A 26,408-nucleotide genomic window follows, 5' to 3' on the forward strand; every position below is an offset into this window, starting at 1 on the left:
GGCTCCACCGGTTTCAAGCGCTGTGCTATTTGTAAGGAAGCTATCCCGTCATCGGACGGGCACTCAAAGTGTATAAAATGTTTGGGGGAAGCTCACATTCCCCAAAAATGTGCCCACTGCTGTAAACTCAGCTCCAGGGCACGGAAAGACAGGGAGCTTAAACTCAAACTGCTCCTGCTTCAAAAATCTATCGGGTCAGTTTCAGACCCAGGCATTGAAGCCGGCTCCGCTACCCGACACAGCCCCCCCCCCCCTCAAAAAAGCTCAAGAAGTCTACGAAAAAGGGGCACCTTTCCTCACCGAGCAAGACTATGAGGCATAAAGTTTCTCCAGGCAGATCAACGATCTCTCTGCCTGTGATTCCTCGCCTCAGCAATTTTCATGAGCCAGGCTCCTCCGGAACAGCGCAAAAGCCGCCTGAGGCTTCAGCGCCGCCGAGAAGCTTCGGTGCCGAGGCATCAGGCTTCCAGTTGCCTGCCTCAGTGACGGCACTGTTCGGCACCGCGAATGAGACGGTTGGCACTTCCAATTAACGCAGCCCTTTTAGAACCCGCTAAGTCCATCTGGCAGACTCCAGCGACAAGCCTACCTACCTGCAAGCAAGCGGACGAGAAGTATTTTATTTCTCCAAAGGACTCTGAATTTCTTTTTACCCACCCAGCACCAAACTCATTGGTAGTAGACGCTGCGAACCAGAGGGCTAGACAACAGTATTCTCGTTCTGCCCCACCTAACAAGGATAGCAAACGACTGGACCTGTTTGGTCGCAAGGTCTATGCATCCTCCACCCTCCAATTTCGCATAGCTAATTATACTGCAGTCCTGGCAAAATACGACCATAAAAACTATAATAAGTTAATGGACTTTATTGATGACATTCCAGAACAAAGAAAACAACAGTTCAGAGCTATAGTTTCTGAGGGCCAAGCCATTTCACGCACCGCTCTCCAAGCAGCCCTCGATGTAGCCAACACAGCGGCAAGATCTACCGCTACGGCGATAGTCATGCGACGGGGCTCATGGCTCTCCTCTTCCTTTTTTCCTCGCGAAGTTCAGAACACAATTGAAGATCTTCCCTTCGACGGTGACAAACTCTTTGCTTCTAACACGAATGAAGTGCTTCATTCAATGAAAGACTCCAGAACAACCCTCCGGTCTTTAGGTCTCCAGACACCTACGGCAAGAAGACGGCAATATCGATACCAACCATACCACCGGCCACGTTATCCCGCATTTACACAACCTTCCCATAGACCGCAGGAACAGCAACAGCCGCAACGTCCACGACCAAGATTCCAGCGACGTCGCCCAAACTCTACAGGGGCGCCTCAACCCCCACCAGCTAATAGGCAGATTTGAAAACTTGGTCGAGGGTTTAGAAAGCAATGCCCTCACTTCAGCCGGCACACCAATCTTTGGACACCGCCTACGACCTTTTTTCCAACAATGGAGGAAGATTACCTCCGACAAGTGGATCTTAGAGGTAGTTACAATTGGATACGTCATCCCCTTCCTCTCCTTACCTCCCACCCACCCACCCTCCCCGTCCCTCTTCAGGGACCCTTCTCACGAGCAGCTACTCCTCCAAGAAGTGCAACATCTCCTTCATCTGGGAGCAGTAGAAATCGTGCCAGAGCGATACAGAGGGAAGGGTTTTTACTCCCATTATTTCTTAACGGAGAAGAAAAATGGGGGATGGCGACCAATCCTCGATCTCAGGCGGCTCAACAGATTCATCAAAAAGCAAAAGTTCAAGATGGTGACCCTCAATACCATAATCCCAGCGCTGGAGCAGGGCGACTGGTTTTCTGCCCTCGACCTACAAGATGCCTATTTCCACGTCACTATATATCCGGCCCACAGACGTTTCCTCCGATTTACCCTTGGTTCCACACATTTTCAATACAGGGTACTCCCCTTCGGACTATCTACAGCCCCCCGTGCTTTTTCCAAACTTCTAGCTGTAGTCACTGCTCACCTCAGGAGACAAGGGGTAATAATATTTCCGTACCTCGACGATTGCCTCCTCAAAGCTTCAACATTCGACGAGGCGCTCCGGTTCACACGACTCACAGTCGAGTGCTTTCTTTCTCTCGGCCTACAAATAAACAGAGACAAATCCACATTACGCCCCACCCAGCACCTTCAGTTCATAGGCGCAGACCTCGACTCTCGGACCGGGCTAGCATCGCTCCCACCCGATCGCTACAATTCCATAAAACAACTGACCACAACTATTCGCAACAGCCCTCAGGTAACTGCCCGAGACTGCCTGCAACTTCTAGGTCACATGGCCTCGTGCACTTTTGTCGTCCAGAATGCACGCCTACACATGAGGTGCTTCCAAACGTGGCTGGCAACGGTTTACAAACCGAATATGCATTCTTTAAACAAGACTCTCTCCCTGCCTACTCCAGTCAAAGACTCCCTACGTTGGTGGACCGTCCACTCCAACCTTTGTTCTGGAGTCCCGTTTCTTCAACAGGCTCCATCACGCATTCTGACCACCGATGCATCTATGACAGGGTGGGGTGCACATATGTCTCATCACACAGTACAGGGACTATGGTCACCAACCGAGACCTCCCTGCACATAAATGTACTAGAACTTCGAGCCATTCGCAACGTGTGCCGTCACTTCCTGCCACTAATCAAACATCATCACGTACGCATAATGACGGACAACATTGCTTGCATGTTTTACGTAAACAGGCAGGGCGGAGCTCGTTCCCATTCACTGTGCACAGAGGCTATGAAGCTCTGGAATTGGTGCATTGTGAACAACATCCGGGTATCAGCTGCTTATCTTCCCGGGATCATGAACACCACAGCGGACGAACTGAGCAGACGCTTCCAATGGGACCACGAGTGGGAGATAGACGACAAAACCATTCACGAGGTATTCAGCATCTGGGGTTACCCAACAATAGACCTCTTTGCAACTGCAAAGAACAAGAAATGTCTCAATTTCTGCTCCAGAGCAGGACTGGGCAAACATTCCCTGGGGGACGCATTCATGATCTCATGGCACCGAAACCTATTCTATGCGTTTCCCCCGATACCAGTTCTCAACAGGGTTCTGATAAAAATACGAACGGATCGAGCCAAGGTGATCCTCATTGCCCCATCGTGGCCCAGACAACCATGGTTTCCCTTCCTCACCAGAATGTCAATCCAACCACCAATCTCCCTGCCGCTTATTCCGAACCTTCTATCTCAGCAGCACGGTCGTTTTCTCCACCCCAACCTGTCCATGCTTCACCTCAAGGCCTGGTTCCTACGTGGTTCTCCCAACGCGAATTAGATTGCTCCGAACAAGTTCAGGAGGTACTCCTACATAGCAGAACGCTCTCTACTCGCAAGACCTATCTTCAAAAGTGGAAACGATTCACACATTGGTGTTCTGCCAAACATCTTTCTCCTACCTCGGTACCTCTTCCGTTTATATTGGACTATCTCTTGGGCCTTAAGCGATCCGGCCTTTCTTTCAGCTCCATCAGGGTCCATTTAGCTGCTATTACGACTTTCCACGACAAAATTGATGATACGTCTGTCTTTGCTCACGCTACTACGAAGCGTTTCCTCAAGGGCCTACAAACCTTATATCCAGACATTAAGCAACCGACCACCCCCTGGGACCTTCATCTGGTACTGTCTGCCCTAACTCAGCAACCCTTCGAACCCCTAGCCACGTGCTCCCTTTTACACCTCTCCATGAAAACAGCATTTCTAGTGGCAATTACTTCTGCCAGACGGGCAGGAGAAATAGCAGCTCTCATGGCTCATCCACCATATACGATATTTTTTAAAGACAAGGTTACCCTCAGATTGCATCCCAAATTTCTTCCAAAGGTACACTCATCATTCCATATTAATGAACCCATACACCTCCCGACTTTTTTCCTGAAACCACATGCAAACTCCTTTGAAGCCTCAATGCATACACTAGATGTTCGCAGAGCCTTGTCATTCTACTTGGATAGAACCAAACCCTTTAGAACCTCTTCTAGACTTTTTGTCTCTGTTGCAGAGCGCTCCAAGGGCATGCCTATTTCTACCCAGAGACTCTCGAACTGGATCTCCCAGTGTATCCGACTGTGCTATCAGATGAAAGGGGTTGCACCTCCAGATGGCATTAGAACACACTCCACTAGATCTCTGGCTGCCTCCATCGCGTTCTTACGCAAAGTTCCCTTGGCTGACATTTGTAAAGCAGCCACCTGGTCATCTGACCATACTTTTGTTAAACACTATGCCCTTATTCAAGGCCCTTTATCTGACATACGCTTGGGCAGGGCGGTACTCTCGACGGCGTTCCTACCAGATCCGAAGTCCCTACCTCCTTAAGATACACTGCTTTTAAGTCACCTGTAGTGGAGCACCCACAGGGACATCTCTCGAAGAAGAAGAGGAGGTTACTCACCCTGTGCAGTAACTGACGTTCTTCGAGATGAGTGTCCCTGTGGGTGCTCCACTACCCACCCTCCTCCCCTCTACTTCGGAGTTGGGGGGCCTCCGTGGTAGAGAAGGAACTGAGGAGACCGGCCACGCATGCATTCTATTACCCTAGAGTCACAGCGGGGGGGGGGGGGGCAGATTCTGAGCATGCGTGGCCGCTATGAGTACTGCTGCAAAAATCTCCGGGCGAAGGCGCAGGGACGCACCAACACCTGTAGTGGAGCACCCACAGGGACACTCATCTTGAAGAACGTCAGTTACTGCACAGGGTGAGTAACCTCCTCTTCCCCAATCCAGCAAAGCATTTAAACATGAGTTTTTAACTATAAGCATGTGAGTAGTATTGAGAGTAAGCATTTTCTTCAATGGGACTTCTTCGCTTAAAGTTAAAACTAAAGATAATGAAGTGATATCTAGTACCTGGAGCAAGGGAGCTGGGACTGAGAAGTAGGACACCAGAGTTCTATTCCTAGCTCTCCCAATGACTCACTGTATGACTTTAGGTAACTTACTGACCCTTTTGGTGCCTCAGTTTAACATATATATTGAAAATATTATGTATGTACCATACTTTTTGTGATCAAATTCGGACCTTAGATACATGGACACAACTCCAGTGGGAGCTCGCAGAATTGCATATCTGTGAGCGGCATTTGACCTTGTAAGTTTATAAAGTGCTTTGAAGTCCCTGAATGAAAGTTGCAATACTATTAACATCACTACTTATTAATGTTTAATTATTGAAATGTCTGTAATAGCTTGTTGTCTCTCATGTACCATAGTTATAACCTTCTAAGTTGAAGAGCTTAATTGCTTTCTCTTTCCAAATTTAAATTATACTGCAAGTTCATGTCTTAACCCTCCCCTCTTCAGCTCCCCCCTCACACTATTGGGTTACTTATAGAAATGCACTAATTTTGTGGCCATTTTGTAGATTTATATATTTGTACTCTCAGTGGTGTGTCACTAAAAGAACATATCTTGCTGATCTAAACTTGCACTTATTTACTAATTACACTTTTTATTGTTTCTTTGAAATCTAAATGATTTCATGTAACTACAAAGTTCTAGTAATGAGATGAAGTTTCTACAACTCCTGCCTCTTGAGCAATGCATGTGGGTTTTTTTTCCCAGAAGGATTATTTGTTAAAAATCTCTGTGCTCCGAGGAATTGTTATCATTTCATCAAATCTCTAGGTTCATTAAATTGTTGGCTCTGTTAAGGACTGAAAATGTATCCATTATATATAAGCACTATTCTGGATCATTTAATGCTTTCCGGTTAATATATGTCTGCATGATGATAAATTTCAGTTTATGAGCCAAATTCTGCTGTCTGAAATACAAAGGTAAACCTACTGATTACAAACTCTCAGTTCTCTCAGTTTAACTGAGAGCTTAGTTTGTCCCTCATTAAATTACACCGTTATTCTTAACAAGTCAAGAAGGGCAAACAACCAGCCTCTTGCTGTAAAGACAAAAATCAGGAGGTACATCATAGTACATGCAATAGGGCATTTTTCTGTAGAATTTAAAAATGTGCCAGTGGGAGAAAAATATCTTGATATCAGAAATCATTCAGAGCCCCAATGGGACATAAGCACATAGGTGCATCCTCATCTTCTGTGTATGACGAACAACAAGCTCCTCCCTTGCTGCCCCCATATTCAGTACTAGGTGTGTCCCATTTCAGGTGCCATTGTTTCAATGACCTGTGGCCCTACAATTAGTGTTGCCACATTGGGCTATCACAAAGAGGCTTAGAACTGAATAGGTTAACAAAGATTTTTTCTCAGTCATTAAGTCAGCAGTCTGATCTTCAGCACAGCAGGCATTCACATTACACAAAGAGATGAGAGTGGGGATTCTTCATCTGGAGCCTATTTTAAAATCTTTTTTTTTTTTTAGGAGAAGAAGAATAGAGGTGCAGGTAAGGCAGTGTACTGACACTCAGGGATTTGGGTCTTGGCTATGCCACAGTCTTGCAGTGTGACTTTGGACAAGTCACTTAATATCTCTGTGTATTAGCTAATAATACATCTCTACCACATGGGTGTTGTGAGACTGTATTCATTAATGTTTGTGAAGCACTCTTTTTTTGTGATGGGGTCCATATAAGCACTTAGAAAGTAATGCAATCCATTTTGTAACCATGTGCATCTCTCTAAGTAAACCTTTATTTCTGGAAGTTTTTCATAGCTGCTTGCAAATAAATCTTTTTTTTATAATGACAGAATTAGGTTAAACTGCCTTTTGGTGTGCACTTTGGCTTTAGTATTCAGAATAGGTGTAAACAGATATGAGTTCAAGAGCAATTTCCAAAGCAAAGGAAAATTAGTTCCACAGTCACAGATTTGAATGGAGAAGACCTCCTGGGTCATCTAATTCAAAACATGGAAGAGGATTTACATCTGTATTTGTCTCCCCAATGTTATATCTACCCTACTTTTAAACACTTCTCATTACATTGCCTCTGCTACCTTCTTAGGCAAATCGTTCCATTGCCTAATTGCCTGCACAACTAAACAGTTTGTTCAAATGTCTCGCCTACATTTTTTTTCCATTTTTAGTTTTATGCTGTGAGTTCTTGCTCTGCGATTACAAGCCCCTCTGTTTTTCTGCCTCTTAACTCTGAATTATTTGTAAACCTTTATCATTGTCATAAGGACACAGCAGCTAGATAAGGAAAAGATCTTTACATTTGTCTCCCAGCAAGGGCAGGATACAGTCCCTTGACCAATAATGGGTCATGACACCAGAAAAGTGATAAGCAAACTTCTTACAAAATGACATACTCAAATACTTCTCTACTATATGTTTACATATAATCTTTCATATTATTTATCATTTTGGAGTAAACATTCTAAAAAATAAACATAAACATAGTATGTGTCATAGCATACCTTGAGCTAAAAAGGGGTAGAGTAGATGTGCTGGGGTGGGGATTGTGATGAAGAGGCCAACTGCTGGTTCACTAATATGTATCAGCAACTCCTTTCAGGCCTCACAAATTCACTACACCTAACACATGGTTTTCATGGTGCTTATCCAAAAACTGTCTTATAAGGGATCGAATGAAAGCTAGTGACATATTGGTCACTAATATTGTGAAATGAATGTGTTAATGGAATTATGAATACTTACTGATATTATGCTTTAAAGGCTGTAACCAAATGTAGGGAATCTAGTTATCTCCCTGCCTTTAATGTAAATTAAATATTGGGAAACCAACACAAAGGAAGCTGCATTTTCATGCAAGTCAACAGGAAAGGCCAGGACAATCTAAAATCAGCATGGGAAGACACCAGAGACTAAAGCCACAGGAGGTTCTCTTGTCACTGGGGTAAAAACATTGAGTTTTGGGGAAATATATGAAGAATGAAAAAGACATTTTGAAATCCATCACTGAGGAACACTCTTGGTGGAGTGGAGTGATTCACGAAAAATCTGGATCCTGATTTGACTGAAAATCAACAAACTGCAAAAGGCCTCTGAGGGTGAGAAACTGTGTTAGTCAAAGTATTGTAGCTGAGGGTACGTCTATACTTACCTCCGGGTTGGGCGGTAAGCAACTGATCTTCTGGGATCGATCCTGGAAGTGCTCGCTGTCGACGCCGGTACTCCTGCTCTGCGAGAGGAGTAGGCGGAGTCGACGGGGGAGCCTGCCTGCCGTGTGTGGACCTTTGGTAAGTACCTTTAAGTTCGAACTAAGGTACTTCGAATTCAGCTACGTTATTCACGTAGCTGAAGTTGCGTATCTTAGTTTGAACTGGGGGGTTAGTGTGGACCAGCCCTTAGTCTCTTAGGAAGTAGTACAAACCAATGGCAGCAGCTAAACTTAGGGAAGTAAGGAATTTGGAAGGGTGTGGAGAAACCCAAGAATCCCAGACAAAAACATTGCTGTGTGAGAAGAGCTTTGAATCCTTGGAAAGCTGGGGAAATAAGGGAGGCTGAGGTGGGATGCAGAGTGGAAAGCTTATAAATTCTGTCCTCCCAGCCAAATAAACAGAAGGCAGTTACTGACCTGACTGTACCCAAACAGCCCAGAGTCTTTTTGCTGCTGCTAGCCCCCCGGGGAAGAGAGAAGATGGAAGAGGTGATTCGAACAGGGTAGGTATGCTGGCTCAGGCAGTTCCAATGGGTGGTTGTGCTAGCTCAGAGGCTACGTCGTTGAATTCAGTGGAGTAATACCGGGATAAATTTGGCCCCTTACCATCTGCATCCCAAAATGGTATTTGTTTGTTTGCGGGTGCACATATTGGAATCATAGAATTGTAGCACAGGAAGGAATCTCGAGAGGGCATCTAGTCCAGTCCCCTGCCCTCATGGCAGGACTAAGTATTATCTAGACCAACCCTAACAGGTGTTTGGCTAACCTGCTCTTAAAAATCTCCAACGATGGAGATTTGACAACCTCCCTAGGGAATTTATTCCAGTGCTTAACCACCCTGACAGTTAAGAAGTTTTTCCTAATGTCCAACCTAAACCATCCTTGCTGCAATTTAAGCCTGTTTCTTCTTGTCCTAGCCTCAGAGGTTAAGGAGAACATTTTTTCTCCCCCCTCCTTGTAGCCACCTTTTATGTACTTGAAAATTGTTATGTCCCTTCTGTCTTCTCTTCTCCAGACTAAACAAACCCATTTTTTCCAGTATTCCCTCATAGCACATGTTTTCTAGACCTTTAATCATTTTTGTTGCTCTTCTCTAGATTTTCTCCAATTTGTGCACATCTTTCCTGAAATGTGGTGCAGAACTGGACACTATACTCCAGTTGAGACCTAATCAGCATGGAATAGAGCATGAGAATTACTTCTCGTGTCTTGCTTACAACAATCCTGTGAATGCATCCCATAATGATGTTTGATTTTTTTTGCAACAGTATTATTCATTGAGTCATACTTAGCTTGTGATGCACTGACCCCCAAATCCCTTTCTGCAGTACTCCTTCCTAGGCAGTCATTGCCCATTTTGTATGTGTACAACCGATTGTGCCTTCCTAAGTGAAATAGTTTGCATTTGTCCTTATTGAATTTCATCCTATTTAGTTCAAACCTAGGATGGCCAGATGTCCCGATTTTATAGGGACAGTCCCGATTTTTGAGTCTTTTTCTTATATAGGCTCCTATTAACCCCACCCCTGTCCCGATTTTTCACATTTGCTGTCTGGTCACCCTAATCAAACCATTTCTCCAGTTTGTCCAAGTCATTTTGAATTTTAATCCTATCCTCCAAAGCACTTGCAACCCCTCCCAGCTTGGTATAGTCCACAAACTTTATAAGTGTACTGTATATGCCATTATCTAACTCATTGATGAAGATATTGAACAGAACCAGACCCAGAACTGATCCCTGTGGGACCGCACTTGGTAGCCCCTTGCAGCTTGACTGTGAGCTACTGATAACTACTCTCTTGGAACGTTTTCCAAACCAGTCATGCACTCCCCTTATAGTGAGCTTTCATCCAGTTTGTTATTCAAGTCTATTCCTGTTGCTACTGTTAAAGCAGCATACTCTCACCTTGTACATATTTTTTACTGGGTATTTTCCCCCGCTAGCCCACAAGTATACAATGGTACACTTTTATCTAAATTAAATCTCATTCTCTTTAAGTGCACCCATCTCTCTACATCCTCCAGGTTATTCTGCAATTGCAATCATCTGTGGACTTCCTTTGAAATCCCTTATATTTAGTATTTTGTGCAAATGTGCATTTAAGTGAATCCTAGAGATCATTAATAAAATTATTTATTTAATAGTATTGTTCCTAACACGGACCCCTATGGAATTCACTGGATATATCCTCCCAGACTGATGATATACCGGTAATTATCTCTATGGGGTAGATTTTTGGTTTCCTTGGCTGAGCAGGGGAATAAGGGGGAAAAGGTCCCCCTAGTCCTTGTTTGATCTACTGGTATCTTTGGGTCCAGATCTAGTGTGGAACATAACCCCTGCTTTCTAGACACACCCATCTTCAGCAAGTGGGTGGAGAGAAGTGGAGAGTGAAAGTATGATAGCCCCTGCCCCGCCATGTACTCTGGATAGAGTAGCTGGTCAAGTGCAAGAAGAAATTAAGTTACACATGTTCAAGTCTGCAGTAACTTACTTTCACGGGAGGGGAGGGTGGGGTAGGGAGTAATAAAAAAGCAAGGAAGGAATGCACTTTCCAGAGAAGTTTCACATTCACTTTCTCAGGTTGCTCTTGGGGGAAAATGTAAGTGCTACCCTATAGCCAGGGCTGACCCTAAAGGCTCAATCAAGCCATCTTTTTTACTGTCTGTCAACTAATTTGGTATCTACATTACAGAAGATGCAATTTCGGCAATAGTTTTGATGCAGAGATGTATAGAAAGCCCTACAAAAGTCTAAGATAATTTGAATCTTAAATCAGTTATGTAGGAAACACAATTAACAATAATTATGTACTCACTACTAAACTTCTACTCGAAAACAGTAATTTAAAAAAATATAAAACTCACAGGATCTATCCTTCTCCTGCCAACTTTCTAGGTAATCATTTTTTCTTTTTACTATGTAATAATTTAATCCTCCTGTGGGGAAATTTTTTTTCCCCTCAGGGAATATATTTAATGGTAAAACAACAGAAAACACCACAAAAACAGTCAAACCAACAATAATGTATCTTCCCTGGTTATTTTTATCTTCTTCAAAGATGGTAGATATTTCACATTTTGTGGCAGGGTAATCCTCTTTGATAACATTGTATTCGTACACACAAATAGATAGTGATATAAACAGAATATTAATATAGTTTGAACAAGGAGTTTACCAGAGCACCTGTCTACAAAATTCAGCTCAGATAATCAGCCAATCAGGAGAGAGAACCGCCACAAAGAAATGCAAATGTAAACTTCTGTTTCTAAGTTTTGAGCATAAATTTCATCCGCACAAGGAAAAAATTAATCCCACTCAGAATTTTACATATATATTATTATTTTGATGGCTGCTGTATCAGATTCAGATGACTTCTTGGTGCCATCTTTATGTGAGAAGCAGCAGAGAAAATACATCAGATATTTATCAAAAGGATGAGAACAATTTCCTTATGGCAAAGTACATTGCAATAATTTTTCATAGTAGGAGGGTCAAGGGCTCAAATACTGATCTCATCCTCTTACTCTGATAGGACAATATTGTCGATAAGCACCTTGGTTCCTATGGTTTCAGTTTGATGCCAGTCGTACATTCTTACATCAAACAACTTCTCCCTTGCTAATCTCCTGACTAACCTTAACTCTCAGGCAATAGTCTTCGATGTGCAATTAATCATAGCCATGCTAATACTATCTAATATTTCAGTTTACTACCTGACATATGCACCCACTTCAGTAACTTTTCTGTATTCTTGAAAGATAAAATCAGAGCAAAAGAAAAGTGAAATCCCAGATAAATGTCAGATTTAAAGATCTAATGATAAGGAAAGTGTGTGTGTATGTGGAGGGTGAGAATGAGAGAAAGAAAGAGAGAGAGAGAGAGAGAGAGAAACAACTTTTTTGCATGATGTCTACGGGAAAAAATAGAAAACAATCTAAAAGGTGGTTGATATTTAAAATCTTGGCAATTACATTTTAATATTTAAAATATCCTCTTTCTTCAGCTGGAACAGAAAATTGATAGTGGTTAGATGATTTTTGGCATTTCCTCTTCTCTAAATGCTAGGAGTAAATTGCCATTACTGATAACAGTTTAATTGCTGTTTTCTCTTTTTTAAAGAATTCCCTGGTGTTCCATTAATATTTTGTGAAATGATATTTTCCTCTCGTTTCCTCATGGTAACAAACCAAAGTTGTTCATGGATCTCACTTTTCTTGGCACTACAGATTAGTTTTTACTTAATACAGGTTGAGTATTACTAAAAGGCAATAACTAGACAGATAATTTGTACTGTCTGTTGTTCTTTTGAGACAGTATGTGAATAGTTAGTCCCTTTCCAAAAAGAAAGCGAGAGCCTTCTCCTAGTTTCATTTGTACTAGGTATACATGTGAGTGTGTATTTTATTAAAATAAAGTGATCACAAAAACCATCCTTAAAATCAGAAAGAGTTTATACACACTATCCCCAGCCTCTTGCAACACACACACAGATTATATAAGGAAAGACTATGCAAATCTTACTTCTAAATGTTCAGCTTTGTAGGTTGTTAGATCCCTAATATTATCTGAACATAATTTATTTTGTTTCATTTCCTTTTGCACTTTCAGAAGTGATTTCAATTGAATCATTTATAGATCTTCCATTCAGATTGTAACAGCTATTTTTAAATGGATAAATCTCAATGGCCTGAGGTGTTTCCAAGATGCTTTTGAGCTGGGTAAGGAATACATTGAGCCTTGACACATCCTCAAAGCACTGTGGCGTAGATTTAAAATATACAGTTTAAAAATCTCTCGATAACCCCATTATCTATGGATCATTCAGACAATAGGCTATAACTTGGAGCTCTAAAGGTATCTTAATCAACAAATTATTTAGGCTGAAGCTCACATGAAATATTTACATAAAAATATGGTGTACTTGCAAAAATAAAATTAATAATCTAATCCACATGCTGCAACGGATGCATGAAAACTATGATGTATTATTTGCATACTTTAATATTTATTTAAATTGTCTTTTGTATAAAACCATTCAAAGTATAATATTACTATTATTGGGAAATATGAAAATCATTTTGCAATGGCTCACAAAACAGAAATGCTAACAGACTCTGTGTGGCATTCTGTGTCTGTCCCTGAATGGGTATGCAAGTGAGGTGAAGAGGACTCAAGAAGCTTCCTCTCCCTTGCTCAGAGACCAGCCACAATCTCTGCTGTTGAGTACAAATATCCAGAGAGTCTAGGTTGAATAGTATGATACTAGACTTCCAAAAAGAGTGGAATAAAAGTGGGGCCATGATTCTACCCTATTTAGAGTTGAGCAATCTCAGCATGTTGCACCATGTTAAGGGGTGTCTTAGCCTTTATTTTGGGATATGCTTCAACACCGATAAAGTGACTGACCGAACGAGAATGCCTTGTGGAACTTTCACTGGTGTTGATTCCTTCCGTGCGCTGCTCATCAATGCAGGATGTGGCTTAATACACACAATATTGCTCTGCCTGTGGTGGGCATTACCATTTCAGTAACTGGCTTTTGTTGTTGTTTGTTAGATGCTTCATTTCTTGTTCTAATTAAAGTTTGCTGTTTTAAAATAGTGTATGCATGCATAAAAAATGCTCCTGGTAGAACTGTAAAATCCAAAACTAAATGTATGAGGACGATGGATCTTCATTAACTCTAGTGATTTATCTCTCACTGTGCTGGTACTGTGATACATACAAAAACAAACCGTATGTGGGGGAAAGGGTGATTGCGAAGGGGGAGGGAGGGAGAGAGAGAGAGAGTGTGTGTGTGTGTAGTGATGCTAACCTTCAAATTCTGACATTACCCCCACTACAAATATACGTGTATGGGCCTTCATTTAATTAATTCCTCATAGCACAGAGTCCCGAATTGACCCCCAGATTATTTTATAGTAATCTATTTTCTCCTGCTTAACAAAAGAAGTCTCATACTACTTGGTAATATTTAGCCAGTGAGACTGGATTAGTGCTTTACTTTTTTTAATATCCCAAAGATAGATTACATTTTACAAGCCATTCATGTATAATATAATGTTTTATATTACAGAATTACAAATAAATTTGCATTTTAAAATGAGATACTTGAAAACCACTCCCTCCTTTTCTTACTTAAGATTGTGAAATAGAATGAAGTCCTGAACCTAGGCCCAACAGTAACGTAACATTTTAAAACTTCTGGGGCCCATTTACTGCTGTATTACTCCAGTTTTATGCAGGTGTAGCACTTCTGAAACTCGTGAAATTGCATAGGAATAAACCTGGAGTAACACAGTGGTAAATCAAGTCTTTTTTCTTTGTTAAATTTCAATTATTGTTAATTTTTGGGTCTACTTTTAGCTTGTAGCGAGGCGGTGGGATACCCCACAGCCCCGCTGAAGGTCAAACCTCCCCTAACACCAACGTGGGCGGAGCCACCAGGTCCGGCGCCCACCCCTCAGAGGTCACGGCACTGAGAATCCAAAAATTTTAAACTGTTTTTTGGTGGCGGAAGAGTGCGGGGGAGCATTGTTTGGGATCTATTTTTTGACTGTTCCTAAGGGATTTGTATAAGAGATTTCCTCACCCAGCATTAATACCATCCAGCATGCTTCACATTTTACTAGGACAGCCACTCCCACATCTGCAGCTGTGCACAGCACACCTCAATTGCAGTAGGACTGTGGCAGTGCATCTGGGGTTCATGGTAGGTATGCCATATTTGTGCAACAGCCCCCTTTCCCACACAGCAGAGTATGAAGAGCTGAGGGAAGGAGTCAAAAGAATCTATAGGGACCAGATGGCTGTCCCTCATCATCAACCCTTGCGGCGTGCAGAGGAGTCAGTGGTTTGAACATAGCCACGAGGTTTTAGTCACAGACCCTCCAGTTTATTCATCACAGTTTTACCATCCTGTGGCATGTTGGGGCATACAAGGAGCATCCTTATGTGGAACCGTGCTTTTCCTGCTTTCTCCACTTTACTTTCCCTATCTACCCTCAGACCTTTCCTATGCTGTGCTGCTTTATTGTATGTCTATCAGTAGGCACTGCTGGCACCTTAAAACTTTGCCATCTCTTACTTTTACTCATTGCTTATTCTGCATGGCATTCCCCAGGGACCTCTGTCTTCAGACACAAAGTACTCATTTTTTCTGGGATAAATGGCCAATATTTCTGTCCACTTGCTGTTGTTACCAAACTGTACTATAAGAGGATGCCAGCATTCAGGCCAGGTGCATCAACAAGAAATGATGTTGATAAATATGTATGCCCCAAATTTAGATTTCTTAATTTCTTCTGTTAGTAACACAGGTTATAACTTAGTTTCAAATACCATTTTAATCAGTAATAGTTTTGGTGTGATGGAATTCTCATCACATGTTGGACTAATACAAATTAAACCATTATATTTTAATTCTGGAGACGCCTTAAAAAGATCTATCTTAACTTATGCAGACAAGTCAGTTGAAATGGTGGAAACAATTTTTTTTCTTTGACTAATTAGACCTAGCATTGGATTTATTTTTTACACTTCTGATTGCTTAGTTGACGACACTTTTATTATTTTGAGCACCCCAAAGGAGTGCTGTGTACCAGTAAAGATATGGGTTGAGATTTTTCAAAGCTAGCTAGATTTACCCACTCAACTTCCTTTAATTTCAAATGGGATTTGTGTGGCTAACTCCCCTTAGTCAGCCCTGAAAATCTCAACCATGGCCTCTTACCTGAACAGCTGATTGGTAATGATTTTCTACCCTGAATACAATCTCAAACTAGGCCCGGATCTTGCAACTGGAGCCACCTGGGCAATGTCTTGCAGCCTCACAGCCCCGCTTTGGCTTCACTAGGCTCCTCCCGGATGTAAGAGATCACCCATCCTATGACACAAGTGAGGGTCATAAACAAACAAACAAAAAAAAAGGGCGGGGGGAGGGGAGAGGAAGTACAAAAGGCCACTGTAATATCAAAAATTACTCAGTAAGGGATGCACCCATTTGGATGGTTCTGTCAAATTAATATTTTTTTATTTCTTCAAATGTACATAGGTATCTACAGGGAGCCATTCTATGGTTTTGGTACCTAGCCCATAAATTAAAAGCTTGAGTGGAAAATGATTTTTTGGCATGCCCCAAAAGTTAACAAATCTGCCATCTGGTGTACAAGGCACAGAGGAATGAGTTCCAGAGTCAAGGAGCAGCTTGCTACCTATAGACTCACTGGTTACAGGGTTCATCTTTCTGGGATATGACACCAATGCTTTTGGATCAGAACCAGCTGCCTTTTAAGTATTGTCTAAAATGTAAGGTGTTTGTGCTGTTGATGTATAAAGCCCTAAAGGGGCTAGGTGGCTTCCCTTAAATATTGCATCTCTTCCTATGTCATAGTGCCACCTTAAAATCAGAGGGTGGCCTAAGCTGGAGCCCCATTTATAAGAGATGGGACAGTTGGTGGGTATGGTCTGTGCGGGCCCATTAGCTGTGCAGTTCACTCCCCATCCCCTCGCAGTCTGAAGTATTCCTAGTTCACCAACCTTCACTGCATTCTGCGAGGCCCATTTGTTTCCCCTAGTTGGGAGGGATGTGGAGGACTCCTGTGGGAGACTGTAAATATCTAAGTATGTCTTCAGCTGCTAAGTTATTAGATATGTCTATTAGGCATAAGGCCTAGTAATACATTTTTATAACTGTGTTTTTAAGTGGGTTGCAGAGTACCTAATGGAAAGGGTAGGTGATTTTTTATAGAATACGCTTAAAAATATTACATAATAATAATAAAAACAAATAGGCAACATGACAGAAGTGAAGAATTAAGGATTTGAATAACTGTAAGGGAGGTGGCTGGGTGGAAGGTGTTCTATGGTTACAGCATAGAAGAGGAAGGCATATGGTAGTGTAGTTCTACTGCAACATCATCGTAAGTTTGCCTGGCATCTTGGTCATGTCCCCTTGCTCATTGCTTTGTAATTTAATACATGGCTCAAGGGCTCATTCTGGGCTATAGACCCTTTTACCTAATCTTAGCCAGCTCAAATACATCCTAAATCAATAGTGGACAAAAATTATTACCAACTGATGGCTGTTATATGTGAAAAAGTCAAATGAGATCCTAGTGGGCAACAGTCCACCTGACAAAAAACTACTGGCACAGTTCTTTCTCTATAAATAAAGAAAAGGAATGAGATTTAACCCAGAATAGAAAGTCAGTTAAATATTGTAGGGACAAGAGAAGAGCAGCAAAACAGCACAATGAGTTTATGCTATCCAAAAGGAGTAAGAAGAATAAGAAGAGATTTTACAAATGTCTCAGAAAGAATTAACACTAGATAAAAAGTTGGCCCATTAATAAAGGAGAAGTTGATTATATTGATTATATTGACTATTCTAGAATATGAGATACAGAATCCCTTTTAAGAATCTGTACTTTGCAAGAACAAATAAATACAAGTGGTCTAGACTGTCAGGAAATAACATAGAGCTTATTAATGTAGCACCCACTTAAGTAAGTGAAGTGAAGGGAGAAAGGGAGCAATGTTTAGGAAGCCACAGAGAAAGAAAATTGTTAAAAAGACATAGAATGGTGAAACAGATGTGAACTTGTAATCTGACATGGTAGATGCATGTATATCATGTCATAGATCAGGGAAATCTGTCAGAGCTTCTTTAAGGTATTTTTTCAGTGAAACTACCTGGATATTCTTCTTCATCTTAGCATACACGCAATGTGCCTCAGGCGGCACATGTCTAGGATTCATCACCGAATTTGGTCTGCTGGTTGGATCATTAGCTTCCCCGACTTGGGCCAGGTACTGACGGGGAATGCTGATCCATTCCCCTCATCTCCCCTCCCCCCTCACCCCCGGTATTCACTAGCTGGAGATCTGGCCCAATATTTAGATCACCCTATACTGTTCTGAGTATCTCAGTAGCAGACGGATGTTTAAAAATTGTAAGGGAATCTGAGGACAGAAACAAAAATCACTTAAGGGGGAGAGGAATTAATTTATGCAGGGTAATTAGAAGAATTTTCACACACACACACACTCTCTCTCTCTCTCTCCATTTTTTATACTATTTTTTACACTATGATATCCAAATTGGCCAGATTACAATAAAAGGTGGGAAAAGATAATCTAATGCTCATACAGAAGTATGTGATGGGTGTAACCATGATGAAAGTATAAATAGGAGTAACAGGATGAAGCTGAGCAAAGTAAACTGTTAAACTGAATGTCAAGGACATCCCAACTCAGAGATGATGTATAACTGTTGATGGGGAGCGGGGAATGGGGACAGTTTAACAGGTTTGATGGTATGCAGCAGGGTTAAGGGCAGGGCATATAAACCCTAGCAGAAATCTGGGGAGGGGTGACCCCTCCACATGCCACCTCTGTCCCAACTGGTAGACCTGACATCAGTTATTTCGGAGATTATTCCATCCTAACCAATCCATCAACTGAGTAACACAGAAGTAAACTAAATAAAGTTCAGGTGGGAACGATCAGAGACAGGCAAAAGGTTTGGCCTAGATAACCTAAGAAAAGATCTTTTATGAGCTCTAATTGGTATGGTTCCAAGAAAGCAGTGGATTCCAGATGCGTAAGTGCATATGGGGTAAAGCCAGCCCTGCTATAACTGCATTATACTACGCACGAATTTGGACTATATTGAACAAAAAGGAATTAAATCCCCAAATCTATTGTCCCACAAAAGACATTCAACACAACTGAAATTAAGGGTTTGATTACAGGTATGAGTAGGGGGATCTTAAAATGGCCCTGCAGTAATTTCAAAGAACTGAAACACTTTTTTAAATTACAAAATACCACAGTTCTTCTTTAAGTAGTGACCCTGCTGGGTGTTCCCTGTGCGTGCACAAGCAATCCATGTACTTGAGACCAGAAGATTCTTCAACAGCAACGTCTGTTGGTCCACATTTGCAATGTGCATCTCAATGCGCTGCAGACCAACTACACTTCCAGTTCCTTTCAACCACTCTGGTCCGAGATGGATCTCCTCAGTGTTCACAGCTTTGCTAGCATTGATTTCCTGCTATGAAAATTGATTTCCCCCCCCCTTTAAACCTAGACACTAAAACTAATTAGTTAGTTAATAGTGTTTTGGGGGCTAAAGAGCCTTCCCCTCTTCCCTGTCCTGGCATTTAGTATGCCTAAGATCCTAGACTTCAATTCCTGTGTGTCCTACCCCATGGTCTTTCTGTTTAGCCATCTACTACTTCCACTTGTATTGTCTCAGGGAGTCTCACTTTCCTTCTAAGTGAGAGATCTGTTGTGCCTACCCTTCTCAAATGCAGCAATCCTGTGAGTTCTGGCTCTGAAGACACCTCATGGAACTCTCCACAAGGCCCAAACCACTCCTGAATCCTTTGACCCCCTGTACACCAGTTGAAGTCACCAAACAGGTGACTGGTATGCAGCTCTTGATTTGAAAGATTCCTACTTTCACAGACATTCACCCAGTGCACAAGAAATTCCTGAACTTCATGGTGGGCCTAAATCATTACCACGATAGAGTTCTCCCTTTCGATCTCTCAAGGGCCACAAGTGTTTTCACAAAGGTGCTCTTCATAGTAGCAACGTAGTTCTGTTGCCATGGCAGCCTATTTCCTCACCTTGACGACTGCCTGCTTACATGGAGGTCATCTTGGGAAGTCCAATAGAGAATTCTCACCCTCCTCAGCCTCCTGTAATTTTTAGGATTCCAGGTAAACCTAGAAAAGTCCACTTTAATCCACCCCCCACCCCAAATTATAGATTTTATTGGAGCAACTCTGGATTCTCCTTCAGCCAGAGCTTTCTTACCTCAGGGCAGATTCCTCACGGACCTCAACACCCAACTTTGCCTGAGCACTCAGACAACAGCTTAGTCATGCCTGGACATCTTAATGTCTTCAGGAATTGGTTAAAGACAGTCTATATCCCAAATTGAGATTCTCTAGGCAAAGGAGTCTCAATTCCCTAGACCATCCTGACAGCTCTCACCTGGTGGGAAAACCCATGTGTTATAAGAGTTCCCTTTGTTTTGCCTCAACTACAGTAATTACAGATACCTACCCTGGGGGATGGAACAGGGACACCTGGACAACAACGTGGCTCAGGGCTCTTGGACCCATCAAGAATCCAGACTACGTATCAACCTCCTTCAAATTTGAAGAGAATACAAAGTTTGCAATAAGATTTTTCCTTTCATACACAATCTACATGTTCTGGTCATGTTGGACAACATGACAACATAAACAAGTAGAGGGGTATGAGGTCCACCCCTCTTAGCATAGAAGTGGTCATACTCTAGAATTGGTGCATCTGATTAGGCTTTAACCTGCTTTAACCTTCCAGGGATAACAAACAGCTCATCGGACAATCTCAGCAGACACTTCCACAGAGACCACGACTGGGAACTCCACAACTCAGTGATACTGAGCATCTTCTGACAGTGGAACTTCTTGGCATCACAAATAAACAAGTATCTAGCTTTCTGCTCATATGCAGGTCAAGAGGACACATTCTTGGTGCAGTGGTTGGAACCACTAATGTTTGCATTCCCACCCAAGATGAAGCAAGATAAAATGACACTAATTCTAGTGGTGCCTTGGTGGCCAAGTTCGTTTTAGTTCACCTCCATCCTCCAGTTGACCCCTCCCTGCCCCCTAAGCCACACATTTATGACTGCTGCCAAATCTTCTGACCCAGGATAAGAGAGTGACCATCCATCAACCCAGTGCTTTTCCATCTCACAGCTTGGTATTTGGATGGATGACTAATGTACAGAAGTCATGCTCAGGAGATCCAGTCCATCCACAATAACAGCAGGAAATTCTTTGTAAGTAAATATTATACAGCCAAATGGAAGTGGTTCTCTATCTGATGCTAGCACCATCATGCTAGCACCATCCAGGGGAGGCAGACTTCCCTATTATCCTGGAGCGTCTGTTAGCATTAAAGACATCTGGTTTATCTATCAGCACACTGTGTGTATATTTGGCAGCGATTAATGCCTTTCATCCTCCAATAGAAAATTGCTCATTCACCCATCCTATGCCTATGAGGTTTTTGAAAGACCTTCTCAGAACCTTTCTTCCAGTATCAACTGCTTCACTGAATTGGGACCTTAATCTGGTACTGTCAGAGCTTATGAATCCACCATTTGAGCTGTTAGCTTCATGCTCTCTTCTACATCTTTCCATAACGGTAGATTTCCTGATAGCAATTACCTCCACTAGACAGCATGGCATCCCCTCCATACATTATGTTCCATAAATATAAGATGCCTTTGAGTTTGCAGCCCACATTCACCTTAGTATATTTCTGATTTCACTTTGAATTAACCCACACATCTTCCCATTTTCCATCTTAAACTTCACACTACTAGAGAAGACAAGAAGCTTCATTCTTTGGATGCCAGTAGAACACTGGTGTTTTACCTGCAGAGGACAAAGGCCTCCCTTAGGAAAACCCCCAAGCATTTTCATCACTGAGCAGAAGAAAGGGGAGGCAATCTCCTCACAAAAACTGTTGTATGGGATTTTGAGCTGCATCCTGTTTTGATGTGAACAAAGAGGAACTTCCCCTCTTCATGGAGTAAGGGCCCATTCTACCAAAGCTCAAGTTATCTCTTTCACTTCTCTTAAGGGTGTACCACCTACACATCTGTAAAGAATCTACATGGGGCTCCTTTCATACATGTACTAACTAGGCATTACACCCTGGTATAGCTGGTAAATGGGAAAGGTTCAGAGAAGAGCCATGATAATGATTAAAGGATTAGAAAACATGCCTTGGTGTTTGAGCTCCTTAAGTATATCTAATTAAGAAAGAGAAGGTTAAGGACTGACTTGATCACAGTCTATAAGTACCTCCAGGGGGGAAAAATATTTGCTCTTCAAAACTATAACAAGATCCAATGGCTGGAAGCTGAAGACAAATAGAGTCTGGAACTAAAGTACACATTTTAAACAGTAATTAATCTCTGGAACAATTTACCAAGGGTTGTGGTAGATTCTCCATCACTAGCAATTTCAAAATTAAGACTGGGTATTTTTCTAAAAGACATACTGTAGTTCAAATAGAAATTAGTTCAGGAAAATCCTAGGGCCTGTGTTTTTGGAGGCGGTCAGACTAGAAAATCACAGTGGTCCCTTCTAGCCTCATAGTTAAGGCTGCGCGTCTGTCATGGAATCCATGACCTCCGTGACTTCTGCAGTGGTGGTATGGCTGTCTCTGGGCCTGTCTGAGCAGCTCAGGCATCCCCTGGGCCAGTTGCACTGGCCACTGCTGGGACAATCTCTGGCCCCCACTCCCCCAGCAGCAGGAGATGGTGGGGGGCTTAGGGTGGGGGGCTGGGGCATGGGAGGGGATGAGACCTCTGGGCAGCACTTATCTTAGGTGGGCTCCCCGGAAGTGGCAACATGTCTCGCCCTCCCTCAGCTCCTAGATCCATGTTGCCTCTGCCCAGGGCACCTCTCCCACAGCTCCCATTGTCCACTGTTCCCGGCCAATGGGAGCTGCAGAGCTGGCAGTACATAGAGCTAGGAGCTTAGGGAGGGACATGTCACCACTTCCGAGAAGCTGGGTAGGGAGGCTGCCAGCCCCGCCAACCCCTCCTCCCCCAGCACTTGCAGCACACCCACAAGCACCCAAGATTTAGTCAGGGTATAGTACAGGTCATGGACAGGTCATAGGCCGTGAATTTTTGTTTACTGCCCATGACTTTTACTAAAAATACCCATCTCTAAAACATAGCCTTACTCATAGTCTATGAACTACAGAATTAAACAGAAAAATATATATTTGCTACTGAGTTTCTTACAGTGGTTTTATAATACTATAGTGAGATGATCACTACCAAATTGTATGGGATGTAAGAGAAAAACAATGAGCTCATCTGGACACAATTTTTACAAGGCCTTTGTGTTTCTTAAAAAAAGGGAAAAGAAAAATTGGAAATTTTATATGGTTCTCCTATTATCTTCCATGCAGCAGGATAAGCACACACCTCAAATACTCATTGGGATTGCTACCTGACAATAACCGGGGGAAACATTTCCACCTCCACCAGCTCTGTGGTTAGAGAGTACCTTCTGCTTGGGGATCTCTCACTTCTACAAAAGTGCAGTTGAGATGTTTCTGCAACACTATCTCCTTCACTCATCTTTGTAGGGGAGGGGATTGGGATTCATCATCATCATCTCCCCATCAATTCTGTAGTCTAATTGGAAAAGAAAATACAGGCTGAGGTTAGTGTCCCTGGTAGCAGCCACAGCTTGGGCATATCCCCAGAACACATTGCTCCATTGTATCTGTGCTACTGGGGGATACCTGGGGTAGAACTACAACAGAGGCTTTGGACATCTGCACAGATAGCTCTGCATATCCCTCAGAATCTGTGGGGCTTGGAAGTCGGTCTTATGGCCTGTTCCATTGGGGTGACACACCAAATCTTGCCCTCCACCTTCTCCCTGCCCTTGATAGGCCGCCATAGGGAAATTTCTAAAAGGGGATTTATTCATATACGGCTACACTGGGCATTTGCAATATTGTTATTGGATTTAGCTATACCATTATCTTTAAAATTTTATATACCTCTATGCAGCTGACATGTTGAAAGGTCAGGGCTATTTTTGAGTAGGACTCACTCTGCTTGAAAGGTCCAAGATATTTAGAAAATATATAAACTTGCTGAACCATATTTAGTACAGCATGCCAGATACCACTTTCCTCCCAAATGGGATTTCCTACGGAAACTCTTGTTGCTATGAGACTGAATAGCTTTCTACAATGTGAGCTCTCAAATTTTGCTCTCACAGTGTTGTACACTGAGTTTGAATTCTGATCTCTTAATAGTGTAAGGATATACTCCAGAGTTCACTGAAGTACATGGGAGTCTCTTTACAACCTTCAATAGGCTCTGGATTAGACCCTAAATGAGGAGTAGCCCCTAAATAGTCACACTGGTTTAAACCAGTGTAAATGCAAGATGAATTAGGCTCATTGAGTTCAGTGGGTTGACACAGGTGCAACTAAGAGGAGATTTTGACCATCTTGGAGTATGTCCTTGCATAAACTTGCCAATAAGTAAAGAAATGTATTGCACAAGATTTTTCAAAACTTTTATCTCCAAATCCATTATTTTCAAATATGTGGACCATATTGCTCATTCTGGATCTCATACATTCCAAGTTTGATGCATTTTAAAAACCATTTCTGAGCTATTTTTATCCAATGACTAAAAATCACAAGTTATTTCAATTTTATTCATACTGTTACAACTCAAATTCATGGATTTTCTTCATACATTAAAAAAACCCCACAAACTGTGGACTGAAAGCAGATGTGGTATATTTCAGATCTGTAGGTACAGTTCTGAATGAAAGGTTTTACAAATGGAACATCTCAAATTTAACTATAATGTTGCTTCTGTGAAACTACAATCTTCAAATATCTTAAATGAGGGCAGCAAATGGGTTTATAGGGATATAGCAGTTTTATGAAGTAAAAAAATGAAAAGATAGATATTTTTATTGTTTCTCCACTCTTTGTCACTGAAGAACCAAAAAGCTTAGAGAACAGACTGTATCCCAAGCAGGATCAACAACAAGAGACAGCTGCCCACCAACATTTTATCTCTAATTTAAAATGGAGTAAATCTTTTTTTCCACTGGCTTGTAAATATATGGAAGCACCTATTACATGCTACATTTTAAGCATTTAACAAAAAGATATCAAAACACCACTGACTAATTGTTAGGATTATTTTCTTAGTTTAATTCTACCTTAAAAATCATTGGATGAGCTTTATTCTCAATCCACCCTAAATCCCTGAGAAAATATTAATCACTGACATATTACAATAAAACTGTACAAAAGTAGAGACAAATAGTCTAACTAATATAATAACTGTTGCTTATTGAACTGGCATGACATTCTAGTGGTAATTAAAGGGTCAGTTTAATCCATGGAGTTATACCAGAGATGAGGTCTCACATTGTTCATATGCTTGCCGGGTTTGGGTTGTTTTATACAATCGGCTTCCTATTAGTGCTGCCTTTAACCGGCGCGCTCACAGTACATTACAGGTTTCAAATAATGAGATTGAATCACAGGTTCTCTAAGGGGCAAAGGGTGACTAGTGAAAGGGCAATGCGGCCTCTTTCCCCTAGCTCCCCAGCACCAACAGTGTGGGTCTAGAATCAGCACCTTAAATAATCGGTCCCCTCCTTACCCTCGCCCCCAGAAAAAAGAGTTGAGGACTGGCTTGTCCCCTGCTTCTCAGTAGTGGGTTGGAGGGTTATCTCCACGGGCAAGGAAGCGGCGTGGGGAGGAGGAAAAGGGAAGGACAAGTGTGATCATCACAGCTCCAACCCTTCTCCTCCATGTTTACTCCTCTGATCCCCTCCCTCGTTTCTGCTCCCTTCTCCCATTCTCGCTTAGTCGCCCCGCTTCTGCGCCCACTTTCCCTCCTGGCACCCTGGTGTTTGCTCCTTTGGCCTTTTCCTCTACCACATTTTCACACCGCTCCCCCCCCACACACACGCTTTGGTTCCTTTGCCCACAGGGTTGCTCCTTGCCCGCCCCCTCCTCTCGACACCTCCCTGCCCCTCCCTGCTTGACCTTGCCCCTCTTCTGCCCGGCGGGGAGCAGATCCGGACGGCTAGCGCCGGCTGAGCGCTGCGCAGGCTCAGCTCTCGGGCATGCTCACTACCACCCGGGGAGCGAAATCGGGGAAAGTTGCGAGGGGAAGCCGGCAGGGTTTAAATGCGACGGAGCGGGGCTGGGATTGGGCGCGTTGAGGCGCTACCGCCGCCGATCTCCCCCGGCCGAAGTACCTCCAGGGAGCTTGCATGCAGGCAGGCTCCCGGTTCACAGCCCCAGCGCAGGCAGGCAGCTTGCATCTCTACAGGCACCCAAATACTGGTGGACTGTGCAGCAGTCCAAATACACCCAGAAAGGGGGATCTTCAGCGTGCGGCCGTCCAGCCACACAGCTACACCCTGGGAGGTTGCACCTTCCGGGCACCCAGCCCTCCGCTCCCCGCGCACCCGGAGAGACACCGAGAGCCGCTGCGTGAGCCCAGCCAGACTGAGCCGACAAGCCCCGATACTCCCTGGGAGCTTGCCTCCACCAAGACGCCCAGCCTAGAGGTCTAACGCGACCCCGAAAGGAAGCGCTCCAGCGAGCGAGCCCCCAGGCTGCGCTTACAGCCCAACTCCACCCGAGACTGAGTGGAAGATGTGCAGCGTGCAGCCAATCCAGACACCCAGCCTACAGCTCCAACCTCTCTGAGCGCCGATCGGGCAGAACCTCACAAATCAGCTC

The 26,408-nt window shown here is 42.9% G+C and overlaps 1 protein-coding gene and 1 long non-coding RNA gene across 10 annotated transcripts in view; one reads left to right on the plus strand and one right to left on the minus strand.

Annotated features, from left to right (window-relative positions):
- Positions 1-26,408, plus strand: part of TAFA5 (TAFA chemokine like family member 5) — a 595,960-nt gene that overhangs the window by 151,270 nt on the left and 418,282 nt on the right. The window lies entirely within an intron of this gene.
- The window catches only part of LOC117875787, a 36,430-nt gene that overhangs the window by 8,995 nt on the left and 1,027 nt on the right, over positions 1-26,408 (minus strand). The window contains exons 1-2 of one of the 4 annotated variants that reach the window (XR_004645355.1): positions 25,704-25,721; positions 23,171-23,301 (exon numbers count right to left, since the gene is read on the minus strand). The exons of 1 other annotated variant lie outside the window; for it this stretch is intronic. This is a non-coding gene — a long non-coding RNA (uncharacterized LOC117875787). Of the gene's footprint in view, positions 1-23,170; positions 23,302-25,703; positions 25,722-25,918; positions 25,934-26,408 lie in introns of those variants that run through there. 2 more of the 4 variants (XR_004645356.1, XR_004645360.1) reach the window with 2 other exon arrangements.

The sequence above is a fragment of the Trachemys scripta genome, chromosome 1 (genome assembly GCF_013100865.1).
Source record: "Trachemys scripta elegans isolate TJP31775 chromosome 1, CAS_Tse_1.0, whole genome shotgun sequence".
NCBI classification, from domain to species: domain Eukaryota; kingdom Metazoa; phylum Chordata; order Testudines; family Emydidae; genus Trachemys; species Trachemys scripta.